The 20,618-nt window shown below is 38.6% G+C and overlaps 1 long non-coding RNA gene across 1 annotated transcript; it reads left to right on the forward strand.

The window, feature by feature from the left end:
* The first annotated feature begins 10,306 nt into the window (after positions 1-10,306).
* Positions 10,307-13,794, forward strand: LOC309480223. Its single transcript, XR_014199574.1, has 2 exons — positions 10,307-10,374; positions 12,668-13,794. It is a non-coding gene; the product is annotated as an uncharacterized lncRNA (long non-coding RNA).
* The last annotated feature ends 6,824 nt before the right edge of the window (positions 13,795-20,618 follow it).

Here is a 20,618-nt window from a genome sequence, read left to right on the forward strand (position 1 = left end):
AGTTATAGCGCCAACTATGGTCCGATCTTCATAAAAATTTCCATGCTTCTTTAGCATGTTATGTCACATATGCTCATCAATTTTTGTGAAGTTCTGAGTTTTCGTTTAGGATTTATAGGCTTTTTAGTGCATTTTGCCACGCCCATTTTCTTTATGACCCAATATACCCATGCGAAAAATGCAAAAGTTAAACTTTTTTTCGATAATTATTGATCTAGAGAGTCCAGAGAATTGTCCTAGACTGGTCTGGTTCCGATCGGGCGAAAAACCAGGGACTAGTTCGCAAAAGTAGGTTTTTAACATATTCATGAATAATTAATTAATGGTTTGATTGACATTAGTGGTTCTTGAGGCAAAGTTGTTGAGCATGAGCAGATCTATCAAATGATATGCATTTTATGACGATAAGTGTAACACCACGTGATTACAGAGCCAAAAAAACTCGTTAGCGCCAACTAGTGGCCGATTTCTTTCAAAATTCTTACAGACCTCTAGGGCCATGAGTCGAACATGCCCATCGAGTTTCGTTCCGATCGACGTCCGTTAACCTTGTCTTATAGGTGCTCAAACTTCATTGGCCGATGGCGGCCATGTTTTTTGAGATACACCAATGTCCTCATAGACATACATGGCACCTTGGACCAAGACACTGCATACCAATTTTCAAGTCAATCGGACTAACGGTCAGGTGGTTATGGGCCGTTTTATGTTTTTTTCATGTTATAGCGCCACCATGTGGCCATTCGCCGCGGTTTTTTTACTGTGACCTCAAATTGACCTCTTACACATTTGTACCGAGTTTGGTGAAGATACCTCATTTACTTCTGGAGTTATAGCCGTTTTAGTAAAATAGGCTCCTCCCACAACATACATTTGGGCGCCCCTTAGCGACCGTGAATGGAAATTTCAACTTTTTTTCGATAATTATTGATATTCAGACTCCAGAGAACATTTCTGCACTGGTTTGGTTCCGATCGGGCAAAAAACCAGGGACTAGTTCGCAAAAGTAGGTTTTTGACAAAATTCAAAAAGGCGGAAAATCTATCATGGCGGAAATGAAATCGGAGATATACGTTTTGTTCGTCAGGCATCCAGCTTTCCAATGATATAAGACACTTGAGTCTACGACATACGGTCTAGGAGTTATGAGCAGTTTCGCGCTTTTGGTCGCTATAGCGCCACCTATGGGCCATTCGAGGTCATAATTTGATAACCTCTCCTCGATTTTTGTACTACCATATGGCAAAGTTTCAAAGTTCCAGCTCTTACGGTTTAGGCTGCACGATGCGTTTTACGGCAGAAGAAAAATAATAATAATTAAAGCTGCAAGCAGCATTTATCGGGGTTCAAGCTATTAAGGTCTTTAAGGTTTTTAAGCATCAAAAGTTATAAAGTTTTATTTAGCAAGCATGTAACCACTGACATAACAGATGGAAAAGACCATGTTCTAGCATGATTTACCATGATATACCACATTCTAGCATGATTGACCATAGTTTATCATGATTTACCATGGTTTACCATTATTTACCATGTTCTAGCATAGTTTTACCATGATTTTATCTTAATTTACTTTGATTTACCATGTTTTAGCATGATTTACCATGATATACCGCATTCTAGCATGATTTACCATAGTTTATCATGATTTACCATGGTTTACCATGATTTACCCTGTTCTAGCATAGTTTACCATGGATTCATCTTAGTTTACCTTGATTTACCATGTTCTAGCATGATTTACCATGATTTTCCACATTTTAGCATGATTTATCATGATTTACCATGGTTTACCATGATTTACCCTGTTCTGGCATAGTTTACCATGAATTTATCTTAGTTTACCTTGATTTACCATGTTCTAGCATGGTTTACCATGATATGCCACATTCTAGCATTATTTACCAAAGTTTATCATGATTTACCATGGTTTACCATGATTTACCCTGTTCTAGCATAGTTTACCATGATTTACCATGTTCTAGCATGATTTACCTTGAGACACCACATTCTAGTATTATTTACTATGATTTACAATGTCTAATTATGAATTCAAAAGCACATGTCAAAAGACTTCATTAATAAGTAGAATGGCCAGCAGAGGGCACTAGAAGACCATTATTGGCTCAGTTTCAGTTTAATCTTCATGATTTTCACTAGTTTTCTGCACTAAAGCAAACCAGTCTTTCCATGTTAACTCTATAATGCATGCTTACACACACACACACACACACACACACACACACACACACACACACACACACACTAATACTTTAACAGATGGATTTTGACTAAATGTAATTGTAAATGTTCAAATAATGATTTTATAAAGTCTAAATATGAATTATAGAAACAATATGACAAAATAACTATTTTAAACAGCAGGGGGCAGTAAAATACCACTTATTGGCTTAATATGCCATTGTATTCATATTATTTTCACCTTTTTAAACTGTTATAGAGTCAAATTTTGTCCGATCTGTCTGAAATGTTTCATGCTTGTTCAGAGTGATATTTCACATGTTCTGACTTGTTTTTTAGAAGATCTGAGCATCTTAAAAGATATAAGCTTTCGGGGACACTTGGTCAAGGCCACATTTTGAAGTGACCCTTTTATAGCCATCCAAATGAAGTAGTTCAACTTTTTCTGATAATTACTGATCTAGAGAGTCCAGAGAATTGTACTGCAGAAATTTTGAACATTATTATATGAAAATTATATGATCATAGATGGAAAAGACCATTTACAGCCAATACAGGCAATTTACCATAGGAAATATATGGTTATAAAGGTTTTTGACAGTTATAGCGCCACCTATGGTCCGATCTCCATAAAATTGGGCATGCTTGTTAATGATGTTATGTCACATATGCTCACCAATTTTTGTGAAGTTCTGAGTTTTCATTTAGGATTTATAGGCTTTTTAATGTATTTTGCCACGCCCATTTTATAAATGACCCTATTACAGCCAGGCAAATGCAAAAGTTCAACTTTTTTTTGATAATTATTGATCTAGAGAGTCCAGAGAATTGTCCTAGACTGGTCTGGTTCCGATCGGGCGAAAAACCAGGGACTAGTTCGCAAAAGTAGGTTTTTAACATATTCATGAATAATTAATTAATGGTTTGATTGACATTAGTGGTTCTTGAGGCAAAGTTGTTGAGCATGAGCAGATCTATCAAATGATATGCATTTTATGACGATAAGTGTAACACCACGTGATTACAGAGCCAAAAAAACTCGTTAGCGCCAACTAGTGGCCGATTTCTTTCAAAATTCTTACAGACCTCTAGGGCCATGAGTCGAACATGCCCATCGAGTTTCGTTCCGATCGACGTCCGTTAACCTTGTCTTATAGGTGCTCAAACTTCATTGGCCGATGGCGGCCATGTTTTTTGAGATACACCAATGTCCTCATAGACATACATGGCACCTTGGACCAAGACACTGCATACCAATTTTCAAGTCAATCGGACTAACGGTCAGGTGGTTATGGGCCGTTTTATGTTTTTTTCATGTTATAGCGCCACCATGTGGCCATTCGCCGCGGTTTTTTTACTGTGACCTCAAATTGACCTCTTACACATTTGTACCGAGTTTGGTGAAGATACCTCATTTACTTCTGGAGTTATAGCCGTTTTAGTAAAATAGGCTCCTCCCACAACATACATTTGGGCGCCCCTTAGCGACCGTGAATGGAAATTTCAACTTTTTTTCGATAATTATTGATATTCAGACTCCAGAGAACATTTCTGCACTGGTTTGGTTCCGATCGGGCAAAAAACCAGGGACTAGTTCGCAAAAGTAGGTTTTTGACAAAATTCAAAAAGGCGGAAAATCTATCATGGCGGAAATGAAATCGGAGATATACGTTTTGTTCGTCAGGCATCCAGCTTTCCAATGATATAAGACACTTGAGTCTACGACATACGGTCTAGGAGTTATGAGCAGTTTCGCGCTTTTGGTCGCTATAGCGCCACCTATGGGCCATTCGAGGTCATAATTTGATAACCTCTCCTCGATTTTTGTACTACCATATGGCAAAGTTTCAAAGTTCCAGCTCTTACGGTTTAGGCTGCACGATGCGTTTTACGGCAGAAGAAAAATAATAATAATTAAAGCTGCAAGCAGCATTTAGCGGGGTTCAAGCATTTAGGGTCTTTAACCTGTTAACCCTCACCAGTGCGTCGGCGCACTGAAGCGTTTTTTTATTTATTTAGTTCAAAGTTACTATCAGATTAAATGTTTTACCTTGACAAACTATACATCATTAAAAAGATATAAGACTCAAGTTTCAGTATTTGACAACTATTGTATTCTGAGAAACTTATAGTGACAGTTATGTCTTATTTTGTGTCAGGAGTTATGAAATGGAAAAATGCGTTGATACCTTTAATATGATTTATGACCGTCAGCTGGTCCATTCAGAAAAAAAAACTCCGTGCTGTTGTCATGACAGCGATTCACAAAACAACGTCCCTCAGGGCTTTTAGCTAAAAAATGTGCAGACTTGGAGAAATATTGATATATTCTCATAGATTCACATCATATTTCTATAGACAGGAATAATATTTATTGAATTTATACCCAAATGCGTCGATGTAATCATTATGAGCGCTTCTTACTGAGATGTGCTGTGTTTTCAATTCATACCAATAGCCTGAGGGCGCTATATGCACAAAAATACTCCATATATGGAACATGAAGAAGAGACATAATCATGTGACCTTCAAGGACGTCACTGATAGCAGCTACACACAAAGCTAACACAGAGATCGCTGTAATATGCAGATATAGTCGTTTTGAAGACAATAAACATGATTGCAAATGATATTTGATATTTGAGTGTTCTTCAAGCAATGCCAGGTATTTTTATAATAATAGATTATATTTATAATGTAATGCTAATCGATATAGACTTTATCATCGTGCATACTATAAATAATATATTTTCTTTCTGATTTTTTTTTAATCTGAAGCCAAATTAGATCACAGAAGATAATTTAAAACAATCGACTTGCGTTATAAAATAAGTTTGAAGCACAAACATAGTTTTAATCTCATAAATGGTCGTGTATTGATGGTGTGCTAAGCTAACATGCTAGCTAGCTCAGGTGCACCTGTCACCTAGAAGTTATTCTTTTATGGGTTTTTTTTCTAAATAGTAATGCTTTTCTGAAATGTTTTAGTGCATTTGATACAGTTTCAAATATAAGTGAGAACTTTGATAAAATAAATTAGGGATTGAAACCCTATGAATAGCCTGTGAATAGCCAGTCGTTAGTAACTATAATGTAGACAAAAGATATGCATATTTAGATCCATAACCAGGCTGGAGAGGTGTGTGAATGTGTACTGGGGAGACTGAGACTGAATGGGGCTCGTTTGCACCACAAAACAATAGAGACAATAGACTGAATAGATGACTTAGATGATGGCTAAACATCAGTAGCATTTTTAGAGTCTAATCAAAATAAAGTAATTTGACATGATCTTGAAAAACATTTAACCAAATACAGAGTTTTAGACTTATCATTTTCAGATTTTAAATATAACATGGTCACACATATGTCTTTAGCTGCAGTGCATTTCTAGATTGCTCCAGGGCCCACTTCAATTTTATTTTCATGAATATGTTTAATAAAAATAAATTTCTAATAACTTTACAAAACTTTGAAGCTATTTAAAAAATGTTTTTTTCATTATGACAATAATTAATTCTACATTTACAATAAACTACCAGGTGTCAGCTTTCAAATGAGATCATACTTGTGCTTTTAGTGCAAAGGGTTCATGAACTGTCTCTGTTTCAGTTTGGGTATGTCATTTCTGGGGATTTTTCAAAAGTGGCGTTGCAGCTTAACTGCACATAAGGCAGTTTAGTGAGTTGTCTGAGTTTTTGTTTAGGATTTACAGGCTTTTGAGTGTTTTTTGCCATACACATTTTCTAAATGATCCTGTTATGGCTACCCAATGGGTAAAGTTAAAGTTTTTTATATAATTAATAATCTAGAGCTTCCAGAGAATTGTACTGCACTGGTATATTTCCGATCGGGCGAAAAACCTAGGACTAGTTCGCAAAAGTAGGATTTTAACATAATCGCAAGTATTTAATGAACAAATTGATTGACAGCAGTAGTTCTTGAGGCAAAGTTGTTCAGTATGAGGAGATCTATCAAATGATATGCATCACGTGATTACATAGCCGTAAAACCTGTTAGCGTCAACTAGTGGCTGATTTTTCAAAATTCTTACAGACCTCTAGGGCCACGAGTCGAACATGCCCACCTAGTTTCGTTCTGATCGGCCTCCGTTAAGAGCAAACTAACAGCTTTGAATTAAAATGGTGAGGTATCCTGTTGTAAACATCAACCATGCCTGTTGACAGTTCTCTTTTGTGGGAAGGGAATGAAAAGTTCTCAAATCCGCAGCACAGCCTCAGACATAACATTTATATCCATGATCTGCCTTTTTCACTATTGTCCTTGCTTGCTTCTTCACAATACCTGCAGATCTTCTGATGATTCGGCTGTGCAGGTCCACATTAACACTGCCTGGCTTAGAACATTGACTGGAAAATCCAAATTTGGGGGGTATAAATATTAATGATCCTGACTCCAACGTCACAGTCGGTGTTATGGTGGGATTCACTCATTTTTCAGCGGTCTTTTGCAAACAGGAGATTTACACATGAAGGAGGAAACAATGGTGTTTGAGGCTCACGGTATGTCAGTTCCATGTCCAGAACTCTTATCATTCAACTATGCCAAGATAAATACAGTTTTCAATTGTATGGCACCTTTAAAATAGATGATTAGTAATATAATGCTTACTTGGAGTCTGAAATGGCTTTAACAAAAGAAGAAAAATAGTCTTAGATTTCTGTTCATTCTAATCATGTACAAATAAAGTAGCACAGTAAGATTACATTTATTTGAATGCATTAGTGAGTGTGTGATTGTGCTGTGTGTGCAGCGTATCAATACTAAAAGTGAAGGTGTAGTTGATATCTTTGGTGATAATATCTGTAGTAATCATAAAAAAACAATTAAGAAATAAAGAATTAAAATTACAAATAATATTCTATTAAGATATGAGTTACAATAACATGATTTGCAATAGTAATAATATCAATAATATATGCACAATACACACAGATTAGACTATCAGGTCTGTGTTTTACAAAAACATTAGTACTGCAGCCAATGTGAGTCTGTGGGATTTATAAACAGACAAAATATGATTTGAAATGTTATTTTAATGATTTTATTAAGTTTAAACAATATTTCAAATGGAAAAAAAAATGAAAAATAATATTTTAGTGAGCAGAATGAACCAATGAGTGTTCTTCTGGTGGTTAAAATGTAAATGAAAACAATAATACTTAAACAATAATACTTAATACACTAACCATGCTTGAATTATGTGAAGTGTCAGTGCAAATGAAGTGATAAACACTGACAAAATCTGATTGTGTTATAATAGTTATTGTTATATAAGTGATTTTTAGAGTCTAAATATGAATGTGAGCACATGTGAAAAGACTTCATTAATAAGTAGAATGGCCAGCAGAGGGCAGAAGAAGACCACTTATTGGCTCACTTTCACTTTAAACTTCATGATTTTCACCAGTTTTCTGGACTAAAGCAAACCAGTTTTTCCATGTTAACTCAATAATGCATGCTTACACACACACACACACACACACGCACACGCACACACACACACACGCACACGCACACGCACACACACACACACACACACACACAGAAATAAACATACACAAATGCACATATGTTTTTAATGTTTTGGAATATGTTATTGAGAAAATATATTTATTGGTCTATTAGAATTCCTTTTTGATCTAATAATATAAAAAAGAAAAGAAAAAAAAGAAAAAAAGATTGCTTTTTAAAGCATTTGTTTGTTTCCCAATACTGAAAACTAATGAAAAGGTCATGCGTAATCCTGCTGCTCCCTCTAGTGGACAGTGGTATTACAGCTTCCATCTTACAGTTGAAGTGTTTGAATGAATTAATGAATGGGAATTTGGTTTTTCACTTATATCTCGGGAACCAGAAGGCGAAAAATTCTGAACCTCAGAGCATAGATAGTGCTTGAGGAGCCCTGTTCAATGAGACCATCGCGGTGTTTTTGGGCGATTGGGTTCGGGAGTTATGACTGTTATAAGGCATATCTGTTCGGGCTATTATCTCTGGAATGCCCAGGGCAAATAACACCACATTTGAATCGAAGCTAGCCAAGGACGCGCCCTTTCCAACGAGCTCTCACACAAGGTTCGGGGTGGTTTGGGTCGGGAGTTGCGGTCGTTCAAAGTCGGGGGTCCGCGGGCTTGCGATGCGCGGGGGGGCGCGCTCCCGAGGCCCGCGACGACACGTTTCGATCAAGAGCCCCGAGAGGTCCTCACCATCAAAATTTGAGCACGCAACGACTTTCCGTTTTCGAGTTATGAATGAATTTGTATTTGGGGGCGTGGCTTAAATGCCGTTATACTTTCGTTTCATTTCATTCATTTACTTTCGTCCATTTCCATATCTCAGTGTAACACAATTGTCAATAGTAATACTCAATAGATGAGTTTTGACAAAATGTGATTGTAAATGTTAAAATAATGATTTTATAAAGTCTAAATATGAATTTTATAACAATATTAGGGAGTAGTATGATGAAATGACAGCAGGGGGCAGTAAAATACCACTTATTGGCTTAATATGTCATTATATTCATATAAAATCACCTTTTGAAGAAGTTAAACTTTTTTTCTGATAATTATTGATCTGGAGAGTTCAGAGAATTGTGCTGCACTGGTTTTGAACATTATGATATGAACATTATATGATAGAAGACACCATTTACAGCAAATACAGGCAATTTACCATAGGAAATATATGGTTTTAAAGCGTTTTAACAGTTATAGCGCCAACTATGGTCCGCTCTCCATAAAATTTTCCATGCTTCTTAAGCAGGTTATGACACATGTGCTCATCAATTTTCGTGAAGTTCTGAGTTTTCGTTTAGGATTTATAGGCTTTTGAGTGCATTTTACCACGCCCATTTTCTAAATGACCCTGTTAGCCATGCGAAAAATGCAAAAGTTCAACTTTTTTTTGATAATTATTGACCTAGAGAGTCCATAGAATTGTCCTAGACTGGTTTGGTTCCGATCGGGCGAAAAACCTAGGACTAGTTCGCAAAAGTAGGTTTTTAACATAATTACGAATATTTAATGAACGGTTTGATTGACAGCAATGGTTCTTGAGGCAAAGTTGTTCAACAAGAGGAGATCTATCAAATGATATGCAAATTGTGTGGATGTGTGCAACACCACGTGATTACAGAGCCATAAAACTCGTTAGCGCCAACTAGTGGCCGATTTCTTTCAAAATTCTTACAGACCTCCAGGGCCATGAGTTGAACATGCCCATCGAGTTTTGTTCCGATCGGCCTCCGTTAACCTTGTCTAATAGGTGCTCAAACTTCATTGGCCGATGGCGGCCATGTTTTTTGAGATACACCAATGTCCTCATAGACATACATGGCACCTTGGACCAAGACACTGCATACCAATTTTCAAGTCAATCGGACTAACGGTCAGGTGGTTATAGCCTGTTTTATGTTTTTTTCATATTATAGCGCCACCATGTGGCCAATCACCGCAATGTTTTTACTGTGACCTCAGATTGACCTCTTACACAAGTGAACCGAGTTTGGTGAATATACCTCATTTACTTCTGGAGTTATAGCCGTTTTAGTAAAATAGGCTCCTCCCACAACATACATTTTGGCGCCCCTTAGCGACCTTGAATCGAAATTTCAACTTTTTTTCGATAATTATTGATATTCAGACTCCAGAGAACATTTCTGCACTGGTTTGGTTCCGATCGGGCGAAAAACCACAGACTAGTTCGCAAAAGTAGGTTTTTGACAAAATTCAAAATGGCGGAAAATCTATCATGGCGGAAATGAAATCGGAGATATACGTTTTGTTCGTCAGCCGTCCAGCTTTCCAATGATATAAGACACTTGAGTCTACGACTTACGGTCTAGGAGTTATGAGCTGTTTCGCGCTTTTGGTCGCTATAGCGCCACCTATGGGCCAATCGGGTTCATAATCTCTGAACCTCTCCTCGATTTTTGTACTACCATCTGGCAAAGTTTCAATGCTCTAGCCCTTACGGTTTGGGCTGCACGATGCGTTTTACGGCAGAAGAAAAATAATAATAAAAATCAGGACAATTACAATAGGGTTTCAGCACTTCGTGCTTGAACCCCTAAAAAAATCCTTACAATTACAATAGGGTTTCAGCACTTCGTGCTTGAACCCCTAATAATAATAATAATAATAAAAATCAGTACAATTACAATAGGGTTTCAGCACTTCGTGCTTGAACCCCTAATAAAAATCAGTACAATTACAATAGGGTTTCAGCATTTCATGCTTGAACCCCTAATAAGAAGAGACGTTTTTGCCAGTTATAGCACCACCTATTGTCCGATCTTCACGAAACTTGGCATGCTTCTTCACCATGTTAGGACACATATGCTCATCGATTTTTGTGAAGTTTGAGGTTTTCCCTTAGGTTGTATAGGCTTTTGAGTGTTTTTTGTCCCTCCACTTTCCTAAATGACCCTGTTACAGCCAGGCAAATGCAAAAGTTCAACTTTTTTTCGATAATTATTTATCTAGAGAGTCCAGAGAATTGTCCTAGACTGGTCTGGTTCCAATTGGACCAAAAACCAGGGACTAGTTTGCCAAAGTAGGCTTTGGACAAAAGTGGCCATATAAATTTTTTTTTTGCTCAAATCGCGATTTGGAGATAGCCAGGTTGTTCGTCTGGAGCCAGGGATCACAGTGATGCTAAATTTGAGCCTCTATGACAAAGTATGTAGGAGTTATGAGCAATTTAGTAAATGTGGTCATTATAGCACCACCTATTGGCCAATCTGGGCCATATTTTGATAGGTTTTCCCCAAATTGAGCACTATCATTTGGCCAAGTTTCAAGGTTCCAGCTGTTACGGTTTGGGCTGCACAATGCGTTTTACGGCAGAAGAATAATAATAATAATAATAATAAAAATCAGTACAATTACAATAGGGTTTCAGCATTTCATGCTTGAACCCCTAATTAAAGCTGCAAGCAGCATTTATCGGGGTTCAAGCTGTTAAGGCCTTTAAGGTTTATAAGCACAAAAGCATCAGAAGTTATTAAAATGTATTTAGCAAGCATGTAAACACTGACATTATAGATGAAAAAGACCATTTACAGCCAATGCAGGCAATTTACCATAGGTAATATATGGTTTTAAAGCTTTTTAACAGTTATAGCGCCACCTTTTGTCCGATCTCCATAAAATTTGGCATGCTTGTTAATGATGTTATGTCACATATGCTCACCAATTTTTGTGAAGTTCTGAGTTTTCATTTAGGATTTATAGGCATTTTAGTGTATTTTGCCACGCCCCTTTTATAAATTACCCTATTACAGCCACCCAAATGCAAAAGTTAAACTTTTTTTCGATAATTATTGATCTAGAGAGTCCAGAGAATTGTCCTAGACTGGTCTGGTTCCGATCGGGCGAAAAACCAGGGACTAGTTCGCAAAAGTAGGTTTTTAACATATTCATGAATAATTAATTAATGGTTTGATTGACATTAGTGGTTCTTGAGGCAAAGTTGTTGAGCATGAGCAGATCTATCAAATGATATGCATTTTATGACGATAAGTGTAACACCACGTAATTACAGAGCCAAAAAACTCGTTAGCGCCAACTAGTGGCCGATTTCTTTCAAAATTCTTACAGACCTCTAGGGCCATGAGTCGAACATGCCCATCGAGTTTCGTTCCGATCGACGTCCGTTAACCTTGTCTTATAGGTGCTCAAACTTCATTGGCCGATGGCGGCCATGTTTTTTGAGATACACCAATGTCCTCATAGACATACATGGCACCTTGGACCAAGACACTGCATACCAATTTTCAAGTCAATCGGACTAACGGTCAGGTGGTTATGGGCCGTTTTATATTTTTTTCATGTCATAGCGCCACCATGTGGCCATTCGCCGCGGTTTTTTTACTGTGACCTCAGATTGACCTCTTACACATGTGTACCGAGTTTGGTGAAGATACCTCATTTACTTCTGGAGTTATAGCCGTTTTAGTAAAATAGGCTCCTCCCACAACATACATTTGGGCGCCCCTTAGCGACCGTGAATGGAAATTTCAACTTTTTTTCGATAATTATTGATATTCAGACTCCAGAGAACATTTCTGCACTGGTTTGGTTCCGATCGGGCAAAAAACCAGGGACTAGTTCGCAAAAGTAGGTTTTTGACAAAATTCAAAATGGCGGAAAATCTATCATGGCGGAAATGAAATCGGAGATATACGTTTTTTTCGTCAGGCATCCAGCTTTCCAATGATATAAGACACTTGAGTCTACGACATACGGTCTAGGAGTTATGAGCAGTTTCGCGCTTTTGGTTGCTATAGCGCCACCTATGGGCCATTCGAGGTCATAATTTGATAACCTCTCCTCGATTTTTGTACTACCATATGGCAAAGTTTCAAAGTTCCAGCTCTTACGGTTTGGGCTGCACGATGCGTTTTACGGCGGAATAATAATAATAATAATAATAATTAAAGCTGCAAGCAGCATTTATCGGGGTTCAAGCATTTAAGGCCTTTAAGCACAAAAGCATCAAAAGTTATTACGTTTTATTTAGCAAGCATGTAACCACTGACATAATAGATGGAAAAGACCATTTACAGCCAATACAGGCAATGTACCATAGGAAATATATGGTTTTAAAGCTTTTTATAGCAGTTATAGTGCCATCTATGGACCGATCTCCATAAAATTGTTTACTGTGACCTCAAATTGAACCCATACACATGTGTACTGAGTTTGGTGAAGATATCTCATTTACTTCTTGAGTTATAGCCATTTTAGTAAAATAGGCTCCTCCCACAACAATTTACCACATTCTAGTATTATTTACTATGATTCTAGCATGATTTACATAGTTTACCATGATTTTATCTTAGTTTACCTTGATTTACCATATTCTAGCATGATTTACCATGATATACTACATTCTAGTATGATTTACCATTGTTTACTGTGATTCTAGCATGGTTTACCATAGTTTATCATGATTTATCATAGTTTACCATGATTTACCCTGTTCTAGCATGATTTACCATGATATACCACATTCTAACATGATTTACCATAGTGTATCATGGTTTACCATGATTTACCCTGTTCTAGCATAGTTTACCATGATTTACCACGTTCTAGAATGATTTGCCAGGATTCTAGCATGGTTTACCTTGATACACCACATTATAGTATTATTTACTATGATTTACCATGTTTCTAGCAATTATGTGAAGTGTCAGTGCAAATGAAGTGATAAACACTGACAAAATCTGATTGTGTTATAATAGTTATTGTTATATAAGTGATTTTTAGAGTCTAAATATGAATGTGAGCACATGTGAAAAGACTTCATTAATAAGTAGAATGGCCAGCAGAGGGCAGAAGAAGACCACTTATTGGCTCACTTTCACTTTAAACTTCATGATTTTCACCAGTTTTCTGAACTAAAGAAAAACAGTTTTTCCATGTTAACTCAATAATGCATGCTTACACACACACACACACACACACACACACACACACACACACACACACACACACACACACACACACACACACACACACACACACACACACACACACACACACACACACACACACACACACACACACACACAGAGAAATAAACATACACAAATACAAATATGTTTTTAATGTTTTGGAATATGTTATTGAGAAAATATATGTATTGGTCTATTAGAATTCCTTTGTGATCTAATAATATAAAAAAGAAAAGAAAAAAAAAGAAAAAAAGATTGCTTTTTAAAGCATTTGTTTGTTTCCCAATACTGAAAACTAATGAAAAGATCATATGTAATACTGCTGCTCCCTCTAGTGGACAGTGGTATTACAGCTTCCATCTTACAGTTGAAGTGATTGAATGAATTAATGAATGGGAATTTGGTTTTTCACTTATATCTCGGGAACCAGAAGGCGAAAAATTCTGAAACTCAGAGCATAGATAGTGCCTGAGGAGCCCTGTTGAATGAGACCATCAATTATTTACTATGATTTACCATGTTTCTAGCGTGATTTACCACATTACTAGCAATTATGTGAAGTGTCAGTGCAAATGAAGTGATAAACACTGACAAAATATGATTGTGTTATAATAGTTATTGTAATATAAGTGTTTTCCATGTTAACTAAATAATGCATGCTTACACACACACACACACACACACACACACACACACACACACACACACACACACAAATACAAATATGTTTTCAATGTCTTTAGGATGTGTTATTGTGAAAAAATATTTTAATGGTCTAACCATTTCATATATTTCATTGTGATCTATATTATCAGTCCAATAATAATTTTTAAAAAATAGCTTTAACCATTTGTTTGTTGGCCAAAGCTGAAAGCTGATAAAAAGATGAATACTATGTCTAATACTGCTGCTCCCTCTAGTTGACAACAGTGGAATTACAGCCTCCATCTTACAGTTGAAGTGTTTGAATGAATGAATGGGAATTTGGTTTTTCACTTATATCTCGGGAACCAGAAGGCGAAAAATTCTGAAATTCAGAGCATAGATAGTTCTTGAGGAGCCCTGTTGAATGAGACCATCGCTGTGTTTTTGGGCGATTGGGCCCAGGAGTTATGACTGTTCAAAGGCATGTATTTTGGGGCTGTTATCTCTGGAATGCCCAGGGCAAATTACACCACATTTGAATCGAAGCTAGCCAAGGACAGACCCTTTCCAACGAGCTCTCACACAAGGTTCAGGGTGGTCTGGGTCGGGAGTTAAGGCCGTTTAAAGTCGGGGGTCCCGCGAACTTGACTTCGGCGGGGGGCGCGCTCCCGAGGCCCGCGATGACACGTTTCGATCAAGAGCGTGGAGAAGACCTTACCATCAAAATTTGAGCGCGCAACGACTTTCCGTTTTCAAGTTATGAGTGAATTTGTACTGGGGGGGCGTGGCCTAAATGCCGTTTTACTTTCGTTTTCATGTTAAATGTTAAAATAATGATTTTATAAAGTCTAAATATGAATTATATAACAATATTAGGGAGTAGTATGATGAAATGACAGCAGGGGGCAGTAAAATACCACTTATTGGCTTAATATGGTATTCATTTTAAGGCTACATATTGAAGTGACCCTATTATAGCTATCCAAATGAAGTAGTTCAACTTTTTCTGAATATTGTTGATCTAGTGAGTCCAGAGAATTGTATTGCACTAGTTTTTAACATTATGATATGAAAATTATATGATCATAAATGGAAAAGACCATTTACAGCAATACAGGCAGTTTACCATAGGAAATATATGATTTTAAAGCTTTTTAACAGTTATAGTGCCTCCTATGGTTTGATCTCCATAAAAATGTCCATGCTTCTTTAGCATGTTATGTCACATATGCTCATCAATTTTTGTGAAGTTCTGAGTTTTCATTTGGGATTTATAGGCTTTTTAGTGTGTTTTGCCACGCCCATTTTCTAAATGACCCTGTTACAGCCACCCAAATGCAAAAGTTCAACTTTTTTTCGATAATTATTGATCTAGAGAGTCCAGAGAATTGTCCTAGACTGGTTTGGTTCCGATCGGGCCAAAAACCAGGGACTAGTTCGCAAAAGTAGGTTTTGGACAAAATCCGACATAGCAGAAAATTTTCCCTGCCTACATCCAAATCGGAGATAGCCATTTTGTCCGCCTTGAGCCAAGGATTCCAACGATATAAGACACTTGATCCTGGGACAAACGGTCTAAGAGTTATGAGCGATTTAGTACTTTTGGTTGCTGTAGCGCCACCTATGGGCCAATTGGGGTCATACTCTGATAGGTTGTCCCCAAATTGAGGCCTACCATCTGGCCAGGTTTCACGTCTCTAGGCCTTACGGTTTGTCCTGCACGATGCGTTTTACGAATCCTTACAATTACAATAGGGTTTCAGCATTTCATGCTTGAACCCCTAATAAGAATGAAGGCTTTTTGCCAGTTATAGCGCCACCTATGGTCCGATCTCCATGAAACTCTGCATGCTTCCTCACCATGTTCTGACACATATGCTCATCCATTTTTGTGAAGCTCTGAGTTTTCATTTGGGATTTATAGGCTTTTTAGTGTGTTTTGCCACGCCCCTTTTCTAAATGACCCTGTTACAGCCACCCAAATGCAAAAGTTCAACTTTTTTTCGATAATTATTGATCTAGAGAGTCCAGAGAATTGTCCTAGACTGGTTTGGTTCCGATCGGGCCAAAAACCAGGGACTAGTTCGCAAAAGTAGGTTTTGGACAAAATCCGACATAGCAGAAAATTTTCCCTGCCTACATCCAAATCGGAGATAGCCATTTTGTCCGCCTTGAGCCAAGGATTCCAACGATATAAGACACTTGATCCTGGGACAAACGGTCTAAGAGTTATGAGCGATTTAGTACTTTTGGTTGCTGTAGCGCCACCTATGGGCCAATTGGGGTCATACTCTGATAGGTTGTCCCCAAATTGAGGCCTACCATCTGGCCAGGTTTCACGTCTCTAGGCCTTACGGTTTGTCCTGCACGATGCGTTTTACGAATCCTTACAATTACAATAGGGTTTCAGCATTTCATGCTTGAACCCCTAATAAGAATGAAGGCTTTTTGCCAGTTATAGCGCCACCTATGGTCCGATCTCCATGAAACTCTGCATGCTTCCTCACCATGTTCTGACACATATGCTCATCCATTTTTGTGAAGCTCTGAGTTTTCATTTGGGATTTATAGGCTTTTTAGTGTGTTTTGCCACGCCCCTTTTCTAAATGACCCTGTTACAGCCACCCAAATGCAAAAGTTCAACTTTTTTTCGATAATTATTGATCTAGAGAGTCCAGAGAATTGTCCTAGACTGGTTTGGTTCCGATCGGGCCAAAAACCAGGGACTAGTTCGCAAAAGTAGGTTTTGGACAAAATCCGACATAGCAGAAAATTTTCCCTGCCTACATCCAAATCGGAGATAGCCATTTTGTCCGCCTTGAGCCAAGGATTCCAACGATATAAGACACTTGATCCTGGGACAAACGGTCTAAGAGTTATGAGCGATTTAGTACTTTTGGTTGCTGTAGCGCCACCTATGGGCCAATTGGGGTCATACTCTGATAGGTTGTCCCCAAATTGAGGCCTACCATCTGGCCAGGTTTCACGTCTCTAGGCCTTACGGTTTGTCCTGCACGATGCGTTTTACGAATCCTTACAATTACAATAGGGTTTCAGCATTTCATGCTTGAACCCCTAATAAGAATGAAGGCTTTTTGCCAGTTATAGCGCCACCTATGGTCCGATCTCCATGAAACTCTGCATGCTTCCTCACCATGTTCTGACACATATGCTCATCCATTTTTGTGAAGCTCTGAGTTTTCATTTGGGATTTATAGGCTTTTTAGTGTGTTTTGCCACGCCCCTTTTCTAAATGACCCTGTTACAGCCACCCAAATGCAAAAGTTCAACTTTTTTCGATAATTATTGATCTAGAGAGTCCAGAGAATTGTCCTAGACTGGTTTGGTTCCGATCGGGCCAAAAACCAGGGACTAGTTCGCAAAAGTAGGTTTTGGACAAAATCCGACATAGCAGAAAATTTTCCCTGCCTACATCCAAATCGGAGATAGCCATTTTGTCCGCCTTGAGCCAAGGATTCCAACGATATAAGACACTTGATCCTGGGACAAACGGTCTAAGAGTTATGAGCGATTTAGTACTTTTGGTTGCTGTAGCGCCACCTATGGGCCAATTGGGGTCATACTCTGATAGGTTGTCCCCAAATTGAGGCCTACCATCTGGCCAGGTTTCACGTCTCTAGGCCTTACGGTTTGTCCTGCACGATGCGTTTTACGAATCCTTACAATTACAATAGGGTTTCAGCATTTCATGCTTGAACCCCTAATAAGAATGAAGGCTTTTTGCCAGTTATAGCGCCACCTATGGTCCGATCTCCATGAAACTCTGCATGCTTCCTCACCATGTTCTGACACATATGCTCATCCATTTTTGTGAAGCTCTGAGTTTTCATTTGGGATTTATAGGCTTTTTAGTGTGTTTTGCCACGCCCCTTTTCTAAATGACCCTGTTACAGCCACCCAAATGCAAAAGTTCAACTTTTTTTCGATAATTATTGATCTAGAGAGTCCAGAGAATTGTCCTAGACTGGTTTGGTTCCGATCGGGCCAAAAACCAGGGACTAGTTCGCAAAAGTAGGTTTTGGACAAAATCCGACATAGCAGAAAATTTTCCCTGCCTACATCCAAATCGGAGATAGCCATTTTGTCCGCCTTGAGCCAAGGATTCCAACGATATAAGACACTTGATCCTGGGACAAACGGTCTAAGAGTTATGAGCGATTTAGTACTTTTGGTTGCTGTAGCGCCACCTATGGGCCAATTGGGGTCATACTCTGATAGGTTGTCCCCAAATTGAGGCCTACCATCTGGCCAGGTTTCACGTCTCTAGGCCTTACGGTTTGTCCTGCACGATGCGTTTTACGAATCCTTACAATTACAATAGGGTTTCAGCATTTCATGCTTGAACCCCTAATAAGAATGAAGGCTTTTTGCCAGTTATAGCGCCACCTATGGTCCGATCTCCATGAAACTCTGCATGCTTCCTCACCATGTTCTGACACATATGCTCATCCATTTTTGTGAAGCTCTGAGTTTTCATTTGGGATTTATAGGCTTTTTAGTGTGTTTTGCCACGCCCCTTTTCTAAATGACCCTGTTACAGCCACCCAAATGCAAAAGTTCAACTTTTTTTCGATAATTATTGATCTAGAGAGTCCAGAGAATTGTCCTAGACTGGTTTGGTTCCGATCGGGCCAAAAACCAGGGACTAGTTCGCAAAAGTAGGTTTTGGACAAAATCCGACATAGCAGAAAATTTTCCCTGCCTACATCCAAATCGGAGATAGCCATTTTGTCCGCCTTGAGCCAAGGATTCCAACGATATAAGACACTTGATCCTGGGACAAACGGTCTAAGAGTTATGAGCGATTTAGTACTTTTGGTTGCTGTAGCGCCACCTATGGGCCAATTGGGGTCATACTCTGATAGGTTGTCCCCAAATTGAGGCCTACCATCTGGCCAGGTTTCACGTCTCTAGGCCTTACGGTTTGTCCTGCACGATGCGTTTTACGAATCCTTACAATTACAATAGGGTTTCAGCATTTCATGCTTGAACCCCTAATAAGAATGAAGGCTTTTTGCCAGTTATAGCGCCACCTATGGTCCGATCTCCATGAAACTCTGCATGCTTCCTCACCATGTTCTGACACATATGCTCATCCATTTTTGTGAAGCTCTGAGTTTTCATTTGGGATTTATAGGCTTTTTAGTGTGTTTTGCCACGCCCCTTTTCTAAATGACCCTGTTACAGCCACCCAAATGCAAAAGTTCAACTTTTTTTCGATAATTATTGATCTAGAGAGTCCAGAGAATTGTCCTAGACTGGTTTGGTTCCGATCGGGCCAAAAACCAGGGACTAGTTCGCAAAAGTAGGTTTTGGACAAAATCCGACATAGCAGAAAATTTTCCCTGCCTACATCCAAATCGGAGATAGCCATTTTGTCCGCCTTGAGCCAAGGATTCCAACGATATAAGACACTTGATCCTGGGACAAACGGTCTAAGAGTTATGAGCGATTTAGTACTTTTGGTTGCTGTAGCGCCACCTATGGGCCAATTGGGGTCATACTCTGATAGGTTGTCCCCAAATTGAGGCCTACCATCTGGCCAGGTTTCACGTCTCTAGGCCTTACGGTTTGTCCTGCACGATGCGTTTTACGAATCCTTACAATTACAATAGGGTTTCAGCATTTCATGCTTGAACCCCTAATAAGAATGAAGGCTTTTTGCCAGTTATAGCGCCACCTATGGTCCGATCTCCATGAAACTCTGCATGCTTCCTCACCATGTTCTGACACATATGCTCATCCATTTTTGTGAAGCTCTGAGTTTTCATTTGGGATTTATAGGCTTTTTAGTGTGTTTTGCCACGCCCCTTTTCTAAATGACCCTGTTACAGCCACCCAAATGCAAAAGTTCAACTTTTTTTCGATAATTATTGATCTAGAGAGTCCAGAGAATTGTCCTAGACTGGTTTGGTTCCGATCGGGCCAAAAACCAGGGACTAGTTCGCAAAAGTAGGTTTTGGACAAAATCCGACATAGCAGAAAATTTTCCCTGCCTACATCCAAATCGGAGATAGCCATTTTGTCCGCCTTGAGCCAAGGATTCCAACGATATAAGACACTTGATCCTGGGACAAACGGTCTAAGAGTTATGAGCGATTTAGTACTTTTGGTTGCTGTAGCGCCACCTATGGGCCAATTGGGGTCATACTCTGATAGGTTGTCCCCAAATTGAGGCCTACCATCTGGCCAGGTTTCACGTCTCTAGGCCTTACGGTTTGTCCTGCACGATGCGTTTTACGAATCCTTACAATTACAATAGGGT

Source organism: Leuciscus leuciscus (assembly GCF_965113295.1).
Source record: "Leuciscus leuciscus genome assembly, chromosome: 18".
In the NCBI taxonomy this organism is placed as follows: Eukaryota; Metazoa; Chordata; class Actinopteri; order Cypriniformes; family Leuciscidae; genus Leuciscus; species Leuciscus leuciscus.